Source organism: Protopterus annectens, chromosome 13.part0 (genome assembly GCF_019279795.1).
Source record: "Protopterus annectens isolate FY-2018-M chromosome 13.part0, PAN1.0, whole genome shotgun sequence".
Classification (NCBI taxonomy): domain Eukaryota; kingdom Metazoa; phylum Chordata; order Ceratodontiformes; family Protopteridae; genus Protopterus; species Protopterus annectens.
The window spans coordinates 422,614,096-422,634,799 of record NC_056747.1 but is presented as its reverse complement, the minus strand read 5'-3'; the positions used below and the strand labels follow the sequence as shown (position 1 = coordinate 422,634,799).

Here is a 20,704-nt window from a genome sequence, read left to right as displayed (position 1 = left end):
CAGTGATGGTCTGGTTTTCCTTCATATTTTTAAGTGACTGAGAGACCAGGTTTGAACAGAAGGCACCCCTTAGAATGAGAATCCAAGAAAGTTACTTTGGTGTTCTCTGAGACTTGGGTTGACTTCAGCTTGGAATGCCAACATATGGCACTGCTAAATTTTGCTGTCCATACTATCTGCCACATTAAAAATTACATGGAGCATATGGGTTCCAGGTTGAAGGGATTATTTGTTTGGGTCCTAATCTTTTTTCTATTATGAACCCTCTAGCAACTCTTCTGACATAATGGTGCATGTCATCTGTCATGTGTCTTTGGAAATATACCATGTAGGATAAAAAGTATAATGTCTGCAGAAATAAGGTGGTGGAAGTGAACACAGACTTTCCAGAGGGTCTATATTAAATCAGGGAAAAAAAATGCTGTTCCAAAAAAGAAAAAAAAAACTTTAAAACATTGCATAAAGTGGGGGGGGACTGTGCCCCCCACACCCATCCTACTTAAATATACCAACTCTGAGATTGCACTACAGTGAAGAAAATGGCAAAATAATGAAGGTGGCCAAGTGAGTTCTTTCCCAGGGAAAGAATTTGCTTATATGCCATTTCGGTATTTTGCCATTTCGTGCTTTCAAGTTCGATCAAGATGCATTTGAAAGAATGCATCTTTGATCATATAATAAGGAACCTTTCCCGATTAGGAGATCAGCTCATCATGTTGGGCAGTTGGAGATCTGTGCTATGAGGTGTAGTAGCCTTGTGGAGGGAAGCTGCAGCAATGATGGTATCTGGACTGGTAGTCTGTACCAAAAATCTGCAGCATTATGGAAGGTGAAAACCCCATTTGCTGTATTTCAGTACAGATGCTATTTGCTTAGGTTTCAACATGATGTCTTAAATACTTCTCTTAAAATGTCCACTAAAGTGGGAAGACCGCCCAGGAGGTTTGGAAGGTAAAGTGGTAGGCCTACTGAATTCTCCAAGAGGGAGACAGGCTGGGGTCAGAGAACCAGCTACTCTAATTTACCATTTGTAGATACTCTCCATATTCTTGGTCACCAAGGTGATATGGGAGAACTAGAACTATGCTCCTCTTTTTCAGCAAAGTCTTCCAAGGGAAGGACCCTCACGATGAGTGTTTTCAGACTATTTTACTGGCAGTTCATTGTATGGGGACTCCATGCCTAATTTTCCCCATTTAAAGAATGCACAACTGAAATTACTTTGTCATCCTTCTTTAACTTGAGCATCAAATATTTACTTTATTTTTTTGATTTCTTCTAAAGTCAGCATTCTAGGAGCTAATCATAAGCAGTATATGTTTCTGCATGTAATGCAGAAATCTCGAGTTTTAAAAAAATGAACCCAAAACACAGAGATTTCAGTATCTCGACATTTAAAAGTGAAAACAACAAACAAAAATTAACTAAAATAAAACGTTTGCAGGGGGGCAAGCCCCCCTGCACCCCCACACCCCCCCTACTTAAATATATCAACTCCGAGATTGCGCTACAGTGAAGAGAACAGTAAGTGCAACAGGAGCATTACCGTTCTCTTCACTGTAGTGCAATCTCGGAGTTGGTATATTTAAGTAGGGGGTGGGGGTGCAGGGGGGGTTGCCCCCCTGCAAACACTTTATTTTAGATGTCTTGTCTTTTTTCCCCCCACTTTTAAATGTCGAGATACCGAAATCTCTATGTTTTGGATTTGCTTTTTTAAAACTTGAGATTTTGTCATTTCGCCATTTAAAAGTGGACCCGTTTTTGCATAATGTTATAAATATCTTGACATATTTTCCTTATGTTTTATATATTTTTAAAAACAGTCCTTGGGCTTTAAGAATTCTTTTGTTTTTCTTTTATATTGAGATAAAGTGCTTCTTTGTATCATTCTTGATTATAACAATTGCTTTTGTCATTTAGTTTTGAACATACTTGATACTGCATAGCTTTCCTTCACATCTGAACTGCTTTGTGAGTCTGATCTCCACAACTTAACAAAAATGATTCAACTTGCCACAAAAATGGCATTGTATTCCTTTGCTGGGCATCTGTTTTGTATGAGGAAATTACTCACAAATTCCTACAGTCAGAATTATTTATTACCTTACTTGTTTTGGATGGTGTACATACTGTTTGTTAAGGTCTGGTTATGTGTCACTATAATTGCATGTTTTGCTTATTCATTAAATATTTTCTTGCTCTTTACACATCTCAGGCATCTTGCTATACTCAAACAAGTCTTTCAGTATCATGTTCTCAGACAGCTTTTCTTATTAATTTAGTAGATACAAAACTTTATGTTTTCTGGGTTTTGTGTTCAACATATGTGCTTGTAAAACTACAGGATTTAGCCATCTTCTCAAGCAAGTTTGATATATGTCAAGTGTTTCATAGGCTTCTTGCACTTTTAAACTCATATCTGGGTTTTTTGGCTCAAAATAGTAATCTTTGCTTTAAGATCAACATATTTATCTGTGGATATATTATAAATGCCATGGAGTTTCCACATACCATGTGCAAAATCGTAACCTTGCGTTTTTTTTTTTTGGTAGTAACAGTTGCACTCCTTTATGCCCAAGACATACTCTTTTCAGTCAGTATCAAATGTTGATGGGGCATGTTGTTGTACTGATATTTCCATCGTGCTATTTTAGTATTATTATACTCTCTGTCTTGTTCTAAATTTTATTTATCGGGCCTTTTGCTTTAGTGATATGATTGCAGTAATCTAATGCACTAGTTGCTTAAATGTATAACTTAAAATCTTTCAGGTAAAATTTAACTTAATTCAAAAGTCTTCACTTTTGTCCAAGGGGTGTGTAATTCACTTTTGTACCTGGTTTTATTAGTCATGCTGTTTTTCTTTATACCATTTTATACCATTTTTGATTGTAGTCTCATGACATCTTCTGTGGAGCTTAACAGGTTTACCTTGCTGACATTTTCCATTGTAGTGTATAGAGAAGAACAGAGTGCATGACACATTAACTAAAATAGGGCTCTACACTGCAGTATATGAAATCAATATTAGAAGGTAGCAGTTTTCATTAGTTAAAATGATAAATGAGGTAGAACCACAGTGTCACAGTGGTCTTATTTAAATAACACTGCTGAAAGTACAGTAAGTTAAACTTATCATAACAGTAAATGTTCAAATGAACACTGCTGCATTAGCCTGAGCTATATGGGCAATATCCTGCCAAGGATACAAGAGCTAGCCAGCTTCCAAAGCTTCATGGCACTTCCGTGTATCCAAACTGTCAAGCAGTTTGAGCTGAGATGACTAAAAGACAAATTTGGGCACAAAGTCCTTCAGAGCTTTCCTGCCAGCAGAGAGAGGGAGACTGAGTCCTAAAAGGACAAAGCTAGGATTAACAAATAAAAAAAAAAAATGTCCAGACCCTGGCATAAAAAAACACACCAAAAAACATGGGGGTGGAAGGAGTAGCTACTGCAGCAGTGATCATTCAAATAACTGTTGTGGTAATTTCAACTTAAACAGCTGTACTAGGTTCTTCATATTGATCACTTCTGCAGTAGCCTTGGCTATATGGGTAGAATACCATAGCTAACTATATTTGGGAGGTGGAAGGAGAAGGTTCCAGGAGATCCTGGAATATGCTCCCAGCAAAGCTTGATCTAGACCTAAACAAGGAACCACGTTTATAGGGATTTGTAAAGGTATCTACAGATGACCAAGTAGCAGCTACTAAAATACTGTAATCCAACCCTTTCCAAAAAACAATATATAAAGCCAAGGCCCTTGTAGTGTGGGGCTTGACCCTGTCTGTAACAGAGTTGTCATGATGAGTATAACAAAAAGTAATAGCCTTAGACAACTATTTGGAAATAATCTGTTTTGACACAGGTTGTCCTTACTTCTTACCTTCACAAGAAATGAAGAATTGATCCAAAGAACTGAAATATTTAGTTCTGTCAAGATAGCACCTGAGTTGTCTGTAGACATCCAAGGTATGGAAAGAAAAAAGGGAGATGGATAGTTTGGCGTAGAGTAAACTCAGATACTATATTAGGTATAGAAGAAGGATTAGTTCTGAAAGAAAGCATGTCCTATGGAAAAATGAGGAAGGGTTGACTAAACATAAGTGCTTGCAACTCAGATCTCCTTCTTGCACAGGTCAGAGAAATTAGTAAAACTATTTTCCATGTTAAGAACCTCAAGTCAGCCAGATTAGATGGTTCAAATGGAACACGTGTTAGCTTCTATTACACAAAATTTAGATTCCAGGGAGGGGCCACAGGTTTACTTGGCAGCTTCTTTTGCAAAACCCTTTCAAGAGCATTTGGACATGATACTCCCTTGAAAGAGGAGGATCTATGGGCAGACATACTGAAATGGTCGCTAAATAAACCTTGATAGAGATATAAGAAGAAAAGCATAGGATAATAACTGACAGGAATATTGTAAAACCAGAGAACAACTAGGCCTGAATGGGTGATGGTTATGCTGTTGGCACCAACTATAAAACCTTTTCCATTTGCTAATATATGATTTTCTAGTAGCAGGCTTTCTTGCCTCCATTAATACCTTCTACACCTCCTCAGAAGACAGGGGCTTAAAAGGAATTAAGACCCTGTCATCCAGGCAGTCAGTTGAAGATGATTGATATTGGGGTGTATCAAACACCCCTGTTCCTGTGTGAGCAGATCTATTCTGTGCAAAACCTTACAGTAATTACCTTTGGCTATTTTCAAAAGAAGGGATAACTATGGGTGCTTGGGCCAGAAGGAAGTCACCATAATAATCTCTAGCTCCTCAGCACAAATGCCAAAATCACACTGTGTTACCTCTGCTTATATACTTCCAAAGAAGCACATATCTAGGCAATCCAATAGGTTTGGTTTTAAATTTGAAGGAATACAAATTGGTAAACAAGCATCTTTTTTAGATCTGGATATACATAATTCAGATTGTGGACAGATCTGGACTTTGATACATAGGAAGTTGAATGAGGGGAGCATATTTTTGCGTGGGACTAGTTGCCATCCCCCCATCTTATTTCAGCATTACTTTCTGGGGAATTTCTATGTTTGGATAAAATTTGTAATCAGGATCAATTTTTTTTGAAAGAAGCCCAACATGCAGTAGAAATGTTTGTTAATAGGGGGTATGATAGAGAGAAGGTAAGGGACTCCTTGCAAAGAGTCCTAGGTAAACGTAGTGGGAAAAGACAAGAGGTAACAAGTAGAGAACAATATATAGGGCAGAATAGTACTGAACATATTTTAGGTCCTATAGAAGTTGGAGAAGGGATCCCTGCTTGAATGATAATGGGAATGCTGAAAGTAAGGACATATACTTTGTTATGACTTATAACATATTGAGTGAACAGTTAAATGAATCTTTAAGATATTATTGCTCCATTTTTTTTAAAATAAAGAACTTTCAAATTTAATTAAAACATACCCCCATATTTCTTTTTACAGAGGACGAAGTATAGCGGATATGGTGGTGCATAGTAAATGTATTCTCCCTAATAGTAGACTTAGTAAACAGTTCCCTTTAAAGAGAGGTACATTTGAATGTGATAAATGTTCTGTATGTAAACATATTGTTAATAAGTTTTCTAAAATTAATGGTGTCAAATTTTACCCTATGAAAGAATGTTCATGTAATACAGAGGTAATAGTTTATGTTTTAAAATGTCCATATAAATTATTTTATGTAGGGGAGAGTCAAAGGATATTAAAAATTAGACTTCAGAAACATGTTAGAGACATTAAAAATGAATGAATAGAAGGCTCTTTGGGTATGCACTTTAAACAGTTTTATAATAGAGATCCAACTAGTTTAAAGGGTTGCATTTTTGGAATAATATGAAGCTAGGTTAAGAAGGGAGGTGATGATTAGTGATCAGCAGTATGGTTTCATGCCAGGAAAGAGCACTACAGATGTGATGTTTGCTCTGAGAGTGTTGATGGAGAAGAACAGAGAAGGTCAGAAGGAGTTGCATTGTGTCTTTGTGGATTTAGAGAAAGCATATGACAGGGTGCCTAGAGAGGAGTTGTGGTATTGTATGAGGAAGTCGGGAGTGTCAGAGAAGTATGTAAGAGTGGTACAGGATATGTACGAGGGTAGTGTGACAGCGGTGAGGTCTGCGGTGGGAATGACAGATGCGTTTATTGTGGAGGTGGGATTACATCAAGGATCAGCTCTGAGACCTTTCTTATTTGCACTGGTGATGAACAGGTTGACAGATGAGATCAGACAGGAGTCCCCGTTGACTATGATGTTTGCAGATGACATTGTGATCTGTAGTGAGAGTAGGGAACAGGTGGAGGAGACCCTGGAGAGGTCGAGATATGCTCTAGAGAGGAGGAATGAAGGTCAGTAAGACTAAGACAGAATATATATATATATATATATATATATATATATATATATATATATATATATATATACATATATATATAAATGAGAGGGAGGATAGAGGAATGGTGAGGATGCAGGGAGTAGAGGTGGCGAAGGTGGATGAGTTTAAGTACTTGGGATCAACAGTTCAGAGTAATGGTGAGTGTGGAAGAGAGGTGAAGAAGGGAATTCAGGCAGGATGGAGCGGGCAGAGAAGAGTGTCAGGAGTGATTTGTGACAGACGAGTACCAGTAAGAGTGAAAGGGAAGGTCTACAAGAGGGTAGTGAGACCAGCTATGTTATATGGGTTAGAGACAGTGGCATTGACAAAAAGGCAGGAGTCAGAGCTTGACGTGGCAGAGTTGAAGATGTTAAGATTTGCACTGGGTGTGATGAGGATGGACAGGACTAGGAATAAGTATATTAGAGGGTCAGCCCAGGTTGGAAGGTTTGGAGACAAAGCCAGAGAGGTAAGATTATGTTGGTTTGGACATGTGCTAAGGAGGGATGCAGAGTATATTGGGAAAAAGATGCTAAGGATGAAGCTGCCAGGTAACAGGAAAAGAGGAAGGCCTAAGATAAGGTTTATGGATGTGGTGAGATAGGACATGCAGGTGGTTGGTGTGACAGAGCACGATGCAGAGGACAGGAAGAAATGGAAACAGTTGATCCGCTGTGGCGACCCCTAATGGAAGCAGCCAAAAGAAGAAGAAGAAGAAGAAGAAGAAGATCAGTGGGAATGGGGGAACATATGGATCTCAAAGATAAATTGCTGCATAAATAAATCAGTATATATTTAAGTATAATACGTTGGCACCAATGGGGTTAAGTAATTAGTGCAATTGGAAATATATTATTAAATAAATAGTTTAACTGCAGTGTTAATTGATGTATGTAGTTGTAATATGTGGTTCTTTGGAAGTATACAAGCAGAGGCAACACGGTGATTTTACTCCTTGAAGGCATTTGTGCAGAGGCACTAGAGGTGAATACATTTCCTTTGTGGTTTATGTACCTGTGGCAGTCATTTTTGGTTTTGCTGGGCTGTTTCCTGATAAAACTACCAGTATACAAAAGTTACTTTTTTGGCAGAAAAAAATACAGTAAAAAACACTTAAAAACACTACTGCAGGCCCATGATGGAAAAATAAAGACAATTTATCCACAGCAAATATGTTCTCAGGTAGTTTAGACTACTTTTAAACTGAAAGAAAAATGAGTGCTCTGTTTAAAAGAATGTTACAGAAGCGGTCCGTTAAAACACAACACTCTTGGCTTTAAAATAACTTGCTAGAAGAGGAAAGTAATAAAACTATAATAAATGTAAGAAAGTGAAAAGATTTTTACCCAAAGGGAACTTACCTACTCTGCGAAGGAAAGTAAAGACAACTGTCAATCCTCAAATACCTCATAGTAGTGTACTCTTCGGGGTCAGTAAAGCTCTGAAGGGCTTTGCACCCAAACTTGTCTTTTATTCAGCTCAGCTTGAGCTGCTTGACAGTCTGGACTTGTGGAAGGTGCCCTAAAGCTTTGAAAGCTAGCCAGCTGTTATATTCTTGGCAGGATATAACCCATATATCTAAGGTTGCTGCAGCAGTGATCTATATGAACATCTAATAAATCATAGCTATAGTCTTAAGCTGTCAGAGTTTAATTTAGTTGTTTACACTGAAGAGTTTAGGTTACAACTCATATTTTTTTGTTAGTGTTCAAATTCATCAATTCATTATTTTTGCAGCAGTCAAAAATTTTGCAGTGGAGTGCTGTTAGCCAAGAGCCAGTCAGCATGTATTATTAGTGATGCTGTATTTGGTTGAGACTACAGCAAATCTACATGAGCTTTCACAGAAGTCTTTGTGTGTCTGTACTATTGTTCACAGTGGCAGAAACTGATCATAGATCTTTATCTATGAAGAGAAGATTGAATGTAAGGTCAAGGGCTGGCTTGATGAAATCAGTGTATCATACAGATCATCAGCTGCTAGACTACCTTCCATCCTGGAGTCACTGGTCTCGGCAGACTTACAGATATCACATGCATTATACTGGCCACAAGATAGGGATTAAACTGATGACTGAATAACTTATACCTAGAATTGGAATTGTGAAAAATAAAAGCATAATCAGGGACCTTACGCTACTGGTAATAAGCTGAGAAATTCTGACGTTAAGGGCATAGAAGGCGAGGATGTTGGTGAAAGCGTTTAGAGAGGTCAACCTCCAGCAGATGGTGAAGGCCCAGACAAGGTTTTTGTTCTTGAACTTACAATCTTACAAAGTTTCCATATTATTACTCCATACTCTAGTTTAGGTGTAATGCAACTATAAATAATGATTCATCATTTTTGATTTCCCAGACTATATAAATCTTTTTATACAGCCTATAGTCATTAACCGATTGGTTAATATGATCAGAAAAGCTCAAAGCTGGATCTACCCATATATCCAGGTCTTTAAATTACTGTGTGCAATATTAAATATTTATCCATCTATGTGTCCGAAACCTCACATGCTTCGTTTTTTGATGTATTTATCAGTGTATTATGCTCCTATGCCCAAATGATCAATTTAGTCAAGTTCTTTTGCGGACATGCCTTAGCTGTAGCAGATGTAATCATTTTATCCATTTTCAAGTCATGTGCATCCATATACTGAACACCTCAGATGAAAAAGATCTGAAATATACAACCTAAACAAGTACAAGCCTAGGACAGATCCCTATGAGACACTCTGACTGTAACCTAGAATTTCACCTGCATGACAGGAGGTACAGGCAAAACTCTTCTGCATTTACCCATTTGGAAATTATATGCAGGCAACAAATACATTTCATAGGATCATAAGAGGTTACTAGGATAATGGCCCCAGGGCCCTTACAAGCCTAGCCAAGTTCAACCTGTGTTCCCAGGGTGTCTGGATCAAGCAGACATTAAAATCAGTAGCAAGAAAGTTCCAAGGTTACACCAAAGGCACAAACTCCAGATATCCTTAGCGAAAAACCTTTATTGTGGCAGACCTGCATAAAAAGTGAGCGCTTTCACGTCCAAGTGACGCTTCATCAGACTTCAATATTTGATAAATGAGTTAAGACACTTATATACGATTTCAAAGCTCAATTGATTTAGCAATTAATCAATTAGTATGATAAAAGCTTAAAGTGCTAGTGCTTAAATAAATCAATTTATCAATATGCATTTCTTATATAAAGCCAAACATTCCAATAACTCACATGAAATATTGTATAAAACGCATTAAAAACACATTAAAAACTCCTTTGTAAATGTATATAAAAAATATAATAACAACAATTAATGACAAATAATATTCTAATGTTTAAAAGCCTTAGCTACTAGAAAAGGTCTGAGTGTAATTCTATCATTCAGGCCATATATGTGTGCCTGAAGTCTAAGAATCCACCTGGTCTCTACCTCTTCTGTGTGATTCTTTACATTCCCTAGTCTACTATCTACTTTAATTAATTCCAAGACCTTAAACTTAAAGTGATGAGTAGACCCTTCATCTATCACATGTTTAGCTAGAGCATTGGTGGGGTCTTCTCTGTTAATAGCATATAAATGCTCTCTTATGCGCTCACGTAAAGTGCGGTTAGTTTTTCCTACATAATATTTTAGGCACAACTGACATTGAGCTAAATAAATTAAGTTTTTGGACCTACAATCAGTGTAACTTTTAAATGTATAAGTTTTGTTGGTGATAGGATGGGTAAAGGTGTTATTCGTGTTAATAAACCTACACTGGTTGCATTTACGGCAAGGGAAAGTACCTTCCCTTTGTGAATATGGATGTTCTACTTTTGTTCTTTCATAGCAAAGTAGTCTTTTCAGGGACTTCAGATTCTTGTATGCTATGTTAGGTCTTTGTTCAACTAGTGTCCTGATTTTCTCATCCATTATAAGAATCTTCCAATTATTCTCTATAATCTTTCTTATTTGACTATTCCTATTAGTATAGGGTATAATAAGTCTATTCTTAGAGATCCTTGGTTCTTTTTTATTCATGTTAATAGTATTAGATTTATTATAAAACGGACAACCTTTGTTTTTCCTTGTTTTACTTGCCATGGTAATAGTATTATGCACTACTTGTTTACTATATCCTCTATGTATAAAATTATTCCCTATGATTACCTTTTGTTCATTGAATGTTACTTCATCTGTGGTTAGCTTGGAAACTCTTAAAGTTTGATTCATTACCACATTTTTATGCACATGTCGAGGGTGCATACTAGTGCGATGAAGTAAATTATTCCTCCAACAAGGCTTCCTATATACACATGTATTTATACCATCAAGTCCTTTTGTTAGCAAAACATCGAGGAACTGTATCTTCTCATGGGAATATGTACTCTCAAATTCTAGAAAATCGGTAGTACCATTAATATATTCTATAAATTCATTTAACTTAGTTGTTGTTCCTCTCCATAATAAAAAAACATCATCAACATAATTACTCATTGACCATCAGGCATATAAAAGAAGGCATGCAATAAATTTTGCATTTGCATGGAACAGGACAGAAGGAGGTCTCAAATAACCATGTATATTTATGCATTTCCAATAAGCAAAAACATGGCAGGACTTCTGCTTACTACTACTACTGCTAAAGATGTCAAGCACAGATGGATTTTATTATGGCTAAAGCTTATTCCATAAGCAGTGAGAAACTCCTTAACTTTAACCTTCAGGTTTGCTAGCATCAGCTCATTTCTTATGGCCCTTTCCTCCAGCAATAGAGAATTATCCGTAATTGAGCTATACTTATGTTTTGGGTCTCCTATTTTGCCATGAGCTGTCTGCTTCCACTGTCCCTCCTCAATGCATAGTTCTGTGCAGTGGTGAGTCCCTGTCATACTCCCCCTACCACATTATAGAATGGTTCTGTCTCTCAGAACTTTAACTTCTGACATGACTGAAATGTTTGATATGGAGCCCTCACCATCAAACAAGCACTCTAGCAATTTAAATTCTGTCTGGTGTTAAAAATACTTATGTATTACTTTTCATTAAACATCATACCATGTTTCTTTTGAAGCTGCATTTAATTAAAGTTAAGGACATGTCATTTCTCAGTATTTTCTATCTCAAACCGATAATATAAAAATTCTTTGTGTTAGTAGTATCAGAAATCATTTTCCAAACAATTTCCAGTGCAACTTAACCTTCGTTGCTTGACATTAGATATTTTTAAAGCACTTTGAACTAACTCAGTTAAAAAGGTGTTAATGCTAGAAATCATAGCAAAGATAAACTATGCTTTCTGTGTGAGCAGAATTTTCATGATAGTATATCTGTGATTTCATCAGTTTCTGCATACCTCTTAACTGTTGTCATTTAAGCTCAGTGCTTTGATTTTACCCCTCATATTTAGCCTTGCTTTTCCAAGCATTACAATACTCTTCATATATTCAGACCTATTTACAGGTAAGTACCGTATTCAAAAAATAAACTAAGTCTATATAATATTCTATCCCACTATCTGTATTGGGTCTATTTTATGAAGAAATCCTATTGTGAAAAAAAAAAGAAAATGCTCCTATTTCTGGCTAAGATTTTTTAAACTGCAATGGTATGATTTTTAACTTTCAGAGGCAGAGATGTATGAGGGTTTGTGAAGACTGAAACCTGTCTCGACAGGACTAGGGTCTTGGTAGTTCTAGAGCCAGAAATCACATGTGACGTTGAATGGTTATGTTGCCTCAGTGCACCACATAGTACTGAATTTATGGAATTTGCTTTGGTGTGTAATACAATTTACTGTGCAAGTTTCTGTATACTGTATGTTTCATTGTTAAGCCCCATACTGTCAGGTAGAAAATATTCTTTTTGCATAATGATTACAAGGAGTACTACAGATAAAATGATTTTTCCCACTTATGTACAAAATTTATATTAAGTTCAGACACTGTACATTCTGCGAAGGGGCTGCCTTGTCTCATTCCCAGAATGAATCAAGACTCAGGGAGTGTGTTATTCACAGACGTAGGCATTTCACACAATATGAAATGCAGCAGAATACACACAAGTAAAGTTGCACATATGCAAATGGTGGACTCTGACATGCATATCCCTTCCTTTGGGCGAACAAGGGCACCTTAAACAAGACAAGGCCAGATGCAGTATGCTAATGACAAACAAGGAAATTCTAACATGCCTCTATATGCTAGCTGACATCATGGCTAATTTCCCCACAGTGCCCCAACACATCTGTGAAGGCTGCCAGCCCAGCTAGCTAGAATTTTGTAAATAATTTTATGTCATTGTAAATATTAATATGATCCATAGGCTTGTCTACAAATGTAAGTAACATGTATGTTATATGCTGAGCTTCAAAAATGTGACCACAGTGCACCCTGCTGGAAAAGAGCAGAAATGTATATGGACTATATGTCTGTGCAAATGTATGTTTTCATAGTAGAAATTGGGACGTACAGAATTAACTTGCAAACTCTGAGAAATAAGTAAAGAGTTTTACGATTGTGTTTACCACAGCTAGAAGACAGAATGTCTACAGCTAGAGTTTCTTTCTATTGTCTTAAGACAGAAATAATTACTAGGTTTAAAATGTAAAAGTGTTAATTGCTTTACGACTTCCAGTTTCAGGCAAGCTTCTAAGAGATAAGTGTCAGCTTCTGAGAGATATGAATTTTTCATAGAGACATGTTAAACTCTGTTGGTATCTGTTTAGACTGGGAAGTAGAGGCAGGTGTCAGATAGTGATGTCATCCAGCTAACCCAGCAGTAATGTGTATTATTAATTTAAGAACTATCGCATTGACTAAGTCTGTGCATTTTTGTATTTGTCTCTGGATGTGTAAACATCTCACCAGCACTTGCCTTGCTCTGTAAGTAAGACTTAGATCATAGTATCTCTCTTAGAGATAGATAGGAAAATAGTAAGATCAGTCTAGATGTTTTCAGTATTTATGTGAGACTGTCCTGCAATGTTGTTTTAAAGTATTTCCTGTGACTTTGCACTCTGTTGTCACTGTATTGAGTTATTGAGTATTGTCTTGTTCTTTTATTATTTATTATTAAATATATTTAAACCTTTTAATTGTGGGTGGTTTTGTTTAGAGATATTTAAGTTCTTGGAGTACTTGTATATGTATTTAGTAACACTGTACAGGCCACTCATAAATAGCCTTAGCCTTGGACACACTTACCATTTGGATAATAGTAACATTACACAGTAGAATTGGTCACTCTTTGTAAGGGCCTTATAGTAGCTGATAAGAGTGGTTGGTGGCAGCTGGTACTACCTTATAGTCTGGGCAGAAGGGGGGCATAGCTACAGAACCTGTGTCAGCCTTCCCCAGGAGTGTCTGTGTGTTTTTTATAAATCAAATCTCAAAGTGTGCATATGTCAGCTACTTGGGCAGGGACACGGAGCGCTGGTTGGGCAGGGAGGGTGCTGGAGGCTTTGGCTTGATCATTCAGCTGAGATCTGGACCCTATAGCTGTGCTAGTGGGGAGTCTTACTGGGGATCTGGAGAGAGAGGGAAAAAACAGCCCCAGACTGACTGTGATCTCTGTGTGCTCTTAAGGGAAATTGTACTTTATTGTGTGTGTACTTGTCATCCTCCCAATGTGTACATCCCTCACTGTTGCCAGTGATGTGGAGTGAGGCTCCTTGATTACTGGGGCAGTGCAGGGGCACCACAACATCTATTATGTACTGTTTCTCAATCTCATTTCTGGGTCCTTTGTGGTCCAAATCATGATGCATTATTCATGTTTGCCAAGTTTATGAAAACCCACATTATGTTTTAATCTTTCTCACGAAAAGTAAAACCAACAGTTATGGTTTAGTAACCCTTTCTGCATCAACATTGTACATCAATGACTGATAATCTTATGGACAGCTAAAAGAATTGTTTTAATATCCTTGGTAAACTTTACTAAGTACCCTGTTCCTCCTGTGGGTTAGTTTTCATACAGCATTGTTTAAACACCCTTAATAATTAAGCACCACCTTCCATACCCCTGCTAATCATATGCTGATTTTGGTTTACAATTGTGTTTTTGCCAGACCATTTGGTTCAGGTAAAGTAAGTGCTTATTTTCATCTGTCAAGAACAGAAATCTTGCTGGCAACAATAAAGTACCAGTGTAGCAACTCCTGTGGATTTGTTTCCCTTTTCCTAATATTTTCATAGTGGGTTCCCACTGTAAATTTAAGCAGAATAAGTGGTTTTCTCAAAAAGTTATGAACTAAGTGTGGTTAGAATAAAATGAAGTTTGACATCTGCTGTATAACAGATAATTTCATTTTCTTTGAGTTACAGCAATTAGTGTGTAAAGTGAAATAAAGTGAAAGTGGTATGTGGGGTGGAGGGGACCTGCCCCCTTCAGAAATGCTTTTATTGTGTAACACTGTGGTTCACACTTTTGTCTTAGTCACACTTAGATTTCAGAGTTTCAGCATTCATATTATTTAATCTGGAACTTCAAATGTATCAGCCTGTATAGTAATGCTTTAGTAACCTTATAGTCTCGTATCCTCATCTCACAATAACTCATTTCTAACATTGCATCCTAAGAACATAACACTGGATCTTTGTTGAGCCCACTTTCACCCCCAGTAACCATACCATGCTTCCCTGTGCATTTAAATTTTTTTCCATAAACCCCTACAGTGAATGCCAGACATCTATTTATCAGGAATTAGCTGCTGACAGAGGAACTTGAGCATGGGTCACCTTTACACTTTAGTAGAGGTGCGCAATTTGAACTTTTTAAACACGTAGTATGAGATCTTCTTTTCTATTCACCTTGCTGCATGAAGCCTTCATAAATGCTCTTCTGGAAAATGAATGAGTAAGTAAGTGGATGAATGAATGTGACTAGGACAAGGAGATTTTCTGGATGTACTGCTTTTCACAGTTATGACACCTGCCAAAGTGTCTCAGTACAACTATCCTGCTCTGATGCTCCATCATTTGATTCTTTGACACAGCTGCAGGAGATTTTGCTTCCTTTCTTCACTGCCCACCCACACTTAACCTCCAACTTTACTATGTTACTTTCATCCAGGCCACTTGGTCCTTTTACATTTTCTGCACTTTTCCTTCTACAGCACTGATATTCCAAACTCTCATACAGAAAGAAAACTTCACACTGTGATTGCAAATAGGGACCCTATCTCAATGATCTGCCCATTTCCATGCCTACTGATTCTTTGATTGAGGTAACCAACAGCCCAATTTCTTCTACCTCTTTCCATTAATGCATTGCAACAGTCCTTACACATTATTAATTTGTACTGTACACATGACCTGCTGTACAATTTCCTTATTATGTAATGACATATCAAATAAGTGTCCCTGGTCAGTTTGACGTACAGGCTTACACATGTGCAATTAGATTTAATGTTGTTATATTTTGGTATCTGTTGTTGTTTTTCTGTCTCATATCTAGACTTGCAGTCATCTCTATGAAATTCTTTTTTTTTTTTGTATTGGCTGCTTCTGTTATGCACCGGCTTCCTTCCAGGCACATATTTTCCTCTTGAGAGACTCAGAGGGATAGAAGGTGATACATTCATTAATCCATACCATGCTTGGCACTGTCTGTACTATCAGAAAGTACTAAATCCACCCTCTTAAAACCTGAGCTTTTCAGAAGCTGCATATATGGTGAAGATATGATGCTAAAGCTATAGCCACAGGTAAGTACAAAACAGCACAGCAGCACAGACTCTTGTCGCAGGTAAGACTCACTCACCACACCCGCTCTTCCAGTGTCTTCTGTCTGCTGGAAAAATTGTAGGTTTAAATCACCCTACAGCTTCCTGCCTGAGTAATGCATTCCTGGCTTCTCCCCCACTGCTTTTTAGATCTCTACCTACACTGCAGGATTATTCCGTGAGTTTGCCACTTTCCAAGAAAAAAAGCTGTAGCTACTCTTTGCAGGGGCAAACCAGGATCACTATGATGTTTAACTGAGTAAGTTAGAGTACAGCACTGTGTTGTGTGAATCAGACACTGGTCTGCAGGATGCAATTTGTTTATAAATTATGATATTGATCACTTGTCTGCATTGTCATCCACATATGCCAGTGTATTAAAGCTAAAATTTTCCACATCCCTTACAACACCTGACTTTGCTTGGAGTAAGAAATGTTCTGAATTTACCTCATTTCATTCATTTCTCAGCTTTGCTATGTAGAAGGTAATTAAAAAAAACTTTGCCTTAATTGCGTATTTCATTGGTTTACAGGGCCCCCAAAAAATACTGGATGCCTGTCATGAAAAATACCCAAAAGGAGGCCATATTCTGAAAAAAATGATGAAATCAAGTCACAGATTAACATAGACATTTCTTAGAGATTTATAGGAAAATACAAGTAAATACAGACGCTTTTAATCAAAGCACTTTATGTGGTGCTGCAACTACACAGACTTTTATTAAACTTGTAGTTTAAGAAGTATTGCTCAAATACCTACAGAAGAGAGTAAAGAATCTCTGCTCCTGTTGTGAAACAAGTGCAACTGTATTCTCTACATTCTTGTTCAATTTCATCACTAGCTACAACTTTTATTTATTTCGGAATCCAATGTTTTAACATTCCATGTTGTATAATTTAAAGCAGTCTTGGGATATTTCTTCTAATGGCTGTAAAGCAGCAGTACAACCAGAGAACACGAGGAAACACTGAATCATGCTAAAGCTGTTTCTTGGAGTATTTTAAGGGTCCATATACTGCATAAAAGTAAACATTCCAAGACTGGAACAGTATTAAAAAAAACATTTGACATGTGGTTGGATTTTGCATTTCACTGTTAGACTGGTTTGTGTTCTCTACAACCTTATGAGATTTAAGAAGTAAACTGTCAGACATTGTTATGACTTCATATAAACAATAACTTTGCAAGAAATAACGTAAAGTGTCGTCCCTGCAGCACACAGCACTAATTGTTTTGAAAAGATGATGATAACCAGAACAAAATAAAGTGATCTTTTAATCATAAAGGCCCTGGATGAGATTTAAATAAAATAAAATAAAATAAACTTTTACTGGAGAGCAGGGAAGCAGGTAATATTAATTGAGAGAAAACGTGTGGGTGAGGGGCACAGCTGACTGAGTGGAAAGTGTCTGGAGACCTATCTTAGCATGGGGGAGGAGATGTACTATACATGTCTCCATGGATCATTATTAACAGCTGGCTAAAGTGAACTATATATTTCCATAGTTTAACTGCGGTATTACTTTGTTCATGTTAATGAAGCTTTCTCTTCAAATGTATCTAGTGTAATTCAAGTTCACATAGTCTGTAAAAGTCATTCTGTTAGCACTGCTCATCACTACTGGATGCATATATTGCTTTTCATGCCATGTGAGAGAACTTTGAAGTAATGCAGATGTGTGGATCAAAGGGGCAGTCTGTGGGAAGACAGCACCAGCATTACATGCACACCTGGATGTCTTATTGTTATCTTGCCAGACAGGATCAGTACTATAAAGTGTTACATAATATGTCATAGTAATCTCTAAATTTGTTGGAGTTGGGAGGTAAAACTTGCCTTTACGATCCAGTAAGCAAAAAAAAAAAAACTGAAGGGGGAAGAGTTGGCAAAATAGCATATCTTCACCTCACAGATACAAGGTACAGGGATTGATTCTGACCTTTGTTATTGGCTGTTTGTAATAATCTACAGACTGATTGCCTAATATCTACCTGTGACCCTAAGAAGTTGTACCAATACAAATCTCACCACTTTATTTTATCAGTAAGTAAATTTGGAAATGAAGTAGCAGCTTAGGAGGAGAGGCATTAAATATCAACGAAACCGGACAGGAGACAAGCAGTACATGGTGAGTAAAGAGGATCATGTGGCCTAACAGATGACCTTGGGTTTGAGGTCCCCCTCAGTGTTACATGTGACCTTATGTAGTTATCCCCTCCCCCACCTACCCTAATTTTACTGTCCCAGGCAGCATTAAACCCCTTTACAGATCCCAAATCACCAGTACTTGCCATCAATGCAGTCCAATGCCTGACATCCCTGTGAAGGATATTACATGTTGTTTATCTTAAAACTTCCACCTTTCAATTGCCTCTAATATCCCAACCTTTCCCCTCATCTTTTCTGCTCAAATATACACCACTAGTCTCCCAGAGGTGGAGTACTGCATCGTTTTATATTTCTGCTTTCCCTTCTCTCCCCCAGCTTGTACATTGTCAGTACTCTGAGCTATTCCCCCAATTCATCGTACTCTGTGTTCTCAATTTCCTTCATTTTGCTGGCAACCCTCACTGCATTTTCAAACAATCTGATGCACTGCTGTTACTGCAGTCTCCAGAACTGAATACAACCTTCAAGATTATACCTTTTTGTTGCTGGTTATAAAGCTGTCTGAAACTCTTGAGACAACAGTCCAGGCAAACTGCTCTTGTATTCTCTTGGTTTTACCCTTTCACATTTTTCCAGTAAGATTCAGCCCGGGGCATTATAACCTAAACCCTTTTTCATCTTTCCGACCTAAGAGTGCTCCTTTATCGCCTGCATCAAAATCAAAAACTGCATTTTTATTTTTATATTGAAACATATCTGCTATGTATCTGTCCACACTACAGGCTGCATTAGGACACAACAGAGACAGGTTTTCCTACTGCTGCTAGTGCTACAGTCGTGGTGTCATCATAGAACAGGCCAGTCTTATCTTTTGTTCCCTGTATGACATACCTGTCCTGATACTGAAACCTGCGGCTCGTCACCAGCTAGTAGCCATCAGCAGCAGTTCTTTCCTGACATTTATTAGGTGTCTCATCAGTTGATTAATTTTCTGTCCACCTCACCAGTTGGAGCCCACAGCCAGTCTCTTTACTTTTCTCTGAATTTCCCAGGAGTCAGAATGCCAAGGATTTTATTAAGTCAACACATAATTTATTCACTGGGTTCCCTTAGGCAACCTTAACAGTCATATAACTAAAGCAGGTTATACTGATAAGACCACTGCTGTATGAATTCAAACTGGCTGCACTCTGCTAGACCAGGAACTTCACATACATAATTATTTTCTGACATTTCTTATAATCGAGGCAAAGGTGACAGGTTCATGCTGCCTGACTCATCCTTGCCACTTTAGTTATGTAAGTGGGACTGCTGCTGAATGCTTGAACTACTCTGGTACCACTCTATATTTTTGAAGAAGGGATTCTATACATCACCCAGCTTATCTACCAATAAGATCATCACTTATTGAGTAACTCATCATGCCCTAGTACTCCATCATCATTGAAGTTCCACAAATTCTTTCTCTACCTTCTTTCTAGACACTCCCCTGTATGAGTATCCTTCATCGCCCTTGTTTACATTTTCCTCCCGATCTGACATGTTATCTTCAGAGGAAATTAATTAATTCCACATATCAGTTCAGCCTCCTCCTTTTCCATACTGGTTCTTCCCTTTTCCAGTAAAGGAGTTCTTACACACATTAAAAAACTGTATTATCTCTAGTCATTTCCTTATCTATGTTTACGCTGGCCTGATATATAACCTCAGCTGCCTCTTCCTTGGTCACTTCTTGTACCATTTTCCCTTCTCATCCTCCTACGTGCTTTTATTATTTTCCCTTAAATCCTACTTATGTCATTCTTAGTCATGCTGGCTGTTTCAGTTTACCATAGTTTCATCATCTTTTAATTCAGGTAGCCATTTCCTGTCTCTTGACTTCCTCATTGTATACCTACTGTTTCTTCACAAATGTTAGTTCCTTTTCACTGAGCATCTCAGATGTTGTTATCAATCCTCTTTTAGCCTCACACCTCCATAAAGGTCTACTTCCTGCTGTTTTTCCACAGTACTTATTTGTTCCATTACTTCTACCTCTTCTTGTCCTTCTAAATCGGTAAGGAGCACCACACCAAAAATATTAGCTTCCTACTTAGGATCATTGCCTTCTATTCAGGTCCAACTCCTGCAGGTATACTACCTCCCAATTTATGCTGGATGACTAATATCCCCATTATATAGTTCTTATCCTTCTCCTGCCTTTAATTTATAATTATCCCTGTTTCCTCAGTAGAATATGTTATATTACCTTCTTCCCTGACAAAGTGCTCCACTGTGACAATATGACTGTCTAGTTCTCCATTACAGAAGTCTCTTATATTAGATTCTGCTGTTTTATTTTGTCTCTTTATATGCCTTGTTTATTGTTGTGTGGCTTATTAAGCTGTCGTTTGACAGTTTTATTTTTATGACTGAATGGTGCTTCTACTCAAGCATCAAAAATAAAATACATGCTGCACCTAGTACCTAAATTCAGCCTAGGTCAGTCAGGTACTGACTAGCACTTCTATGGTAT

At 37.5% G+C, this 20,704-nt stretch overlaps 1 long non-coding RNA gene across 1 annotated transcript in view; it reads left to right on the top strand.

Annotated features, from left to right (window-relative positions):
- Positions 1-17,296, top strand: part of LOC122788343 — an 83,665-nt gene extending 66,369 nt beyond the window's left edge. The window contains exon 3 of the long non-coding RNA XR_006362643.1: positions 16,612-17,296. This is a non-coding gene — a long non-coding RNA (uncharacterized LOC122788343). The remainder of the gene's footprint in view (positions 1-16,611) is intronic.
- Positions 17,297-20,704: the final 3,408 nt, after the last annotated feature.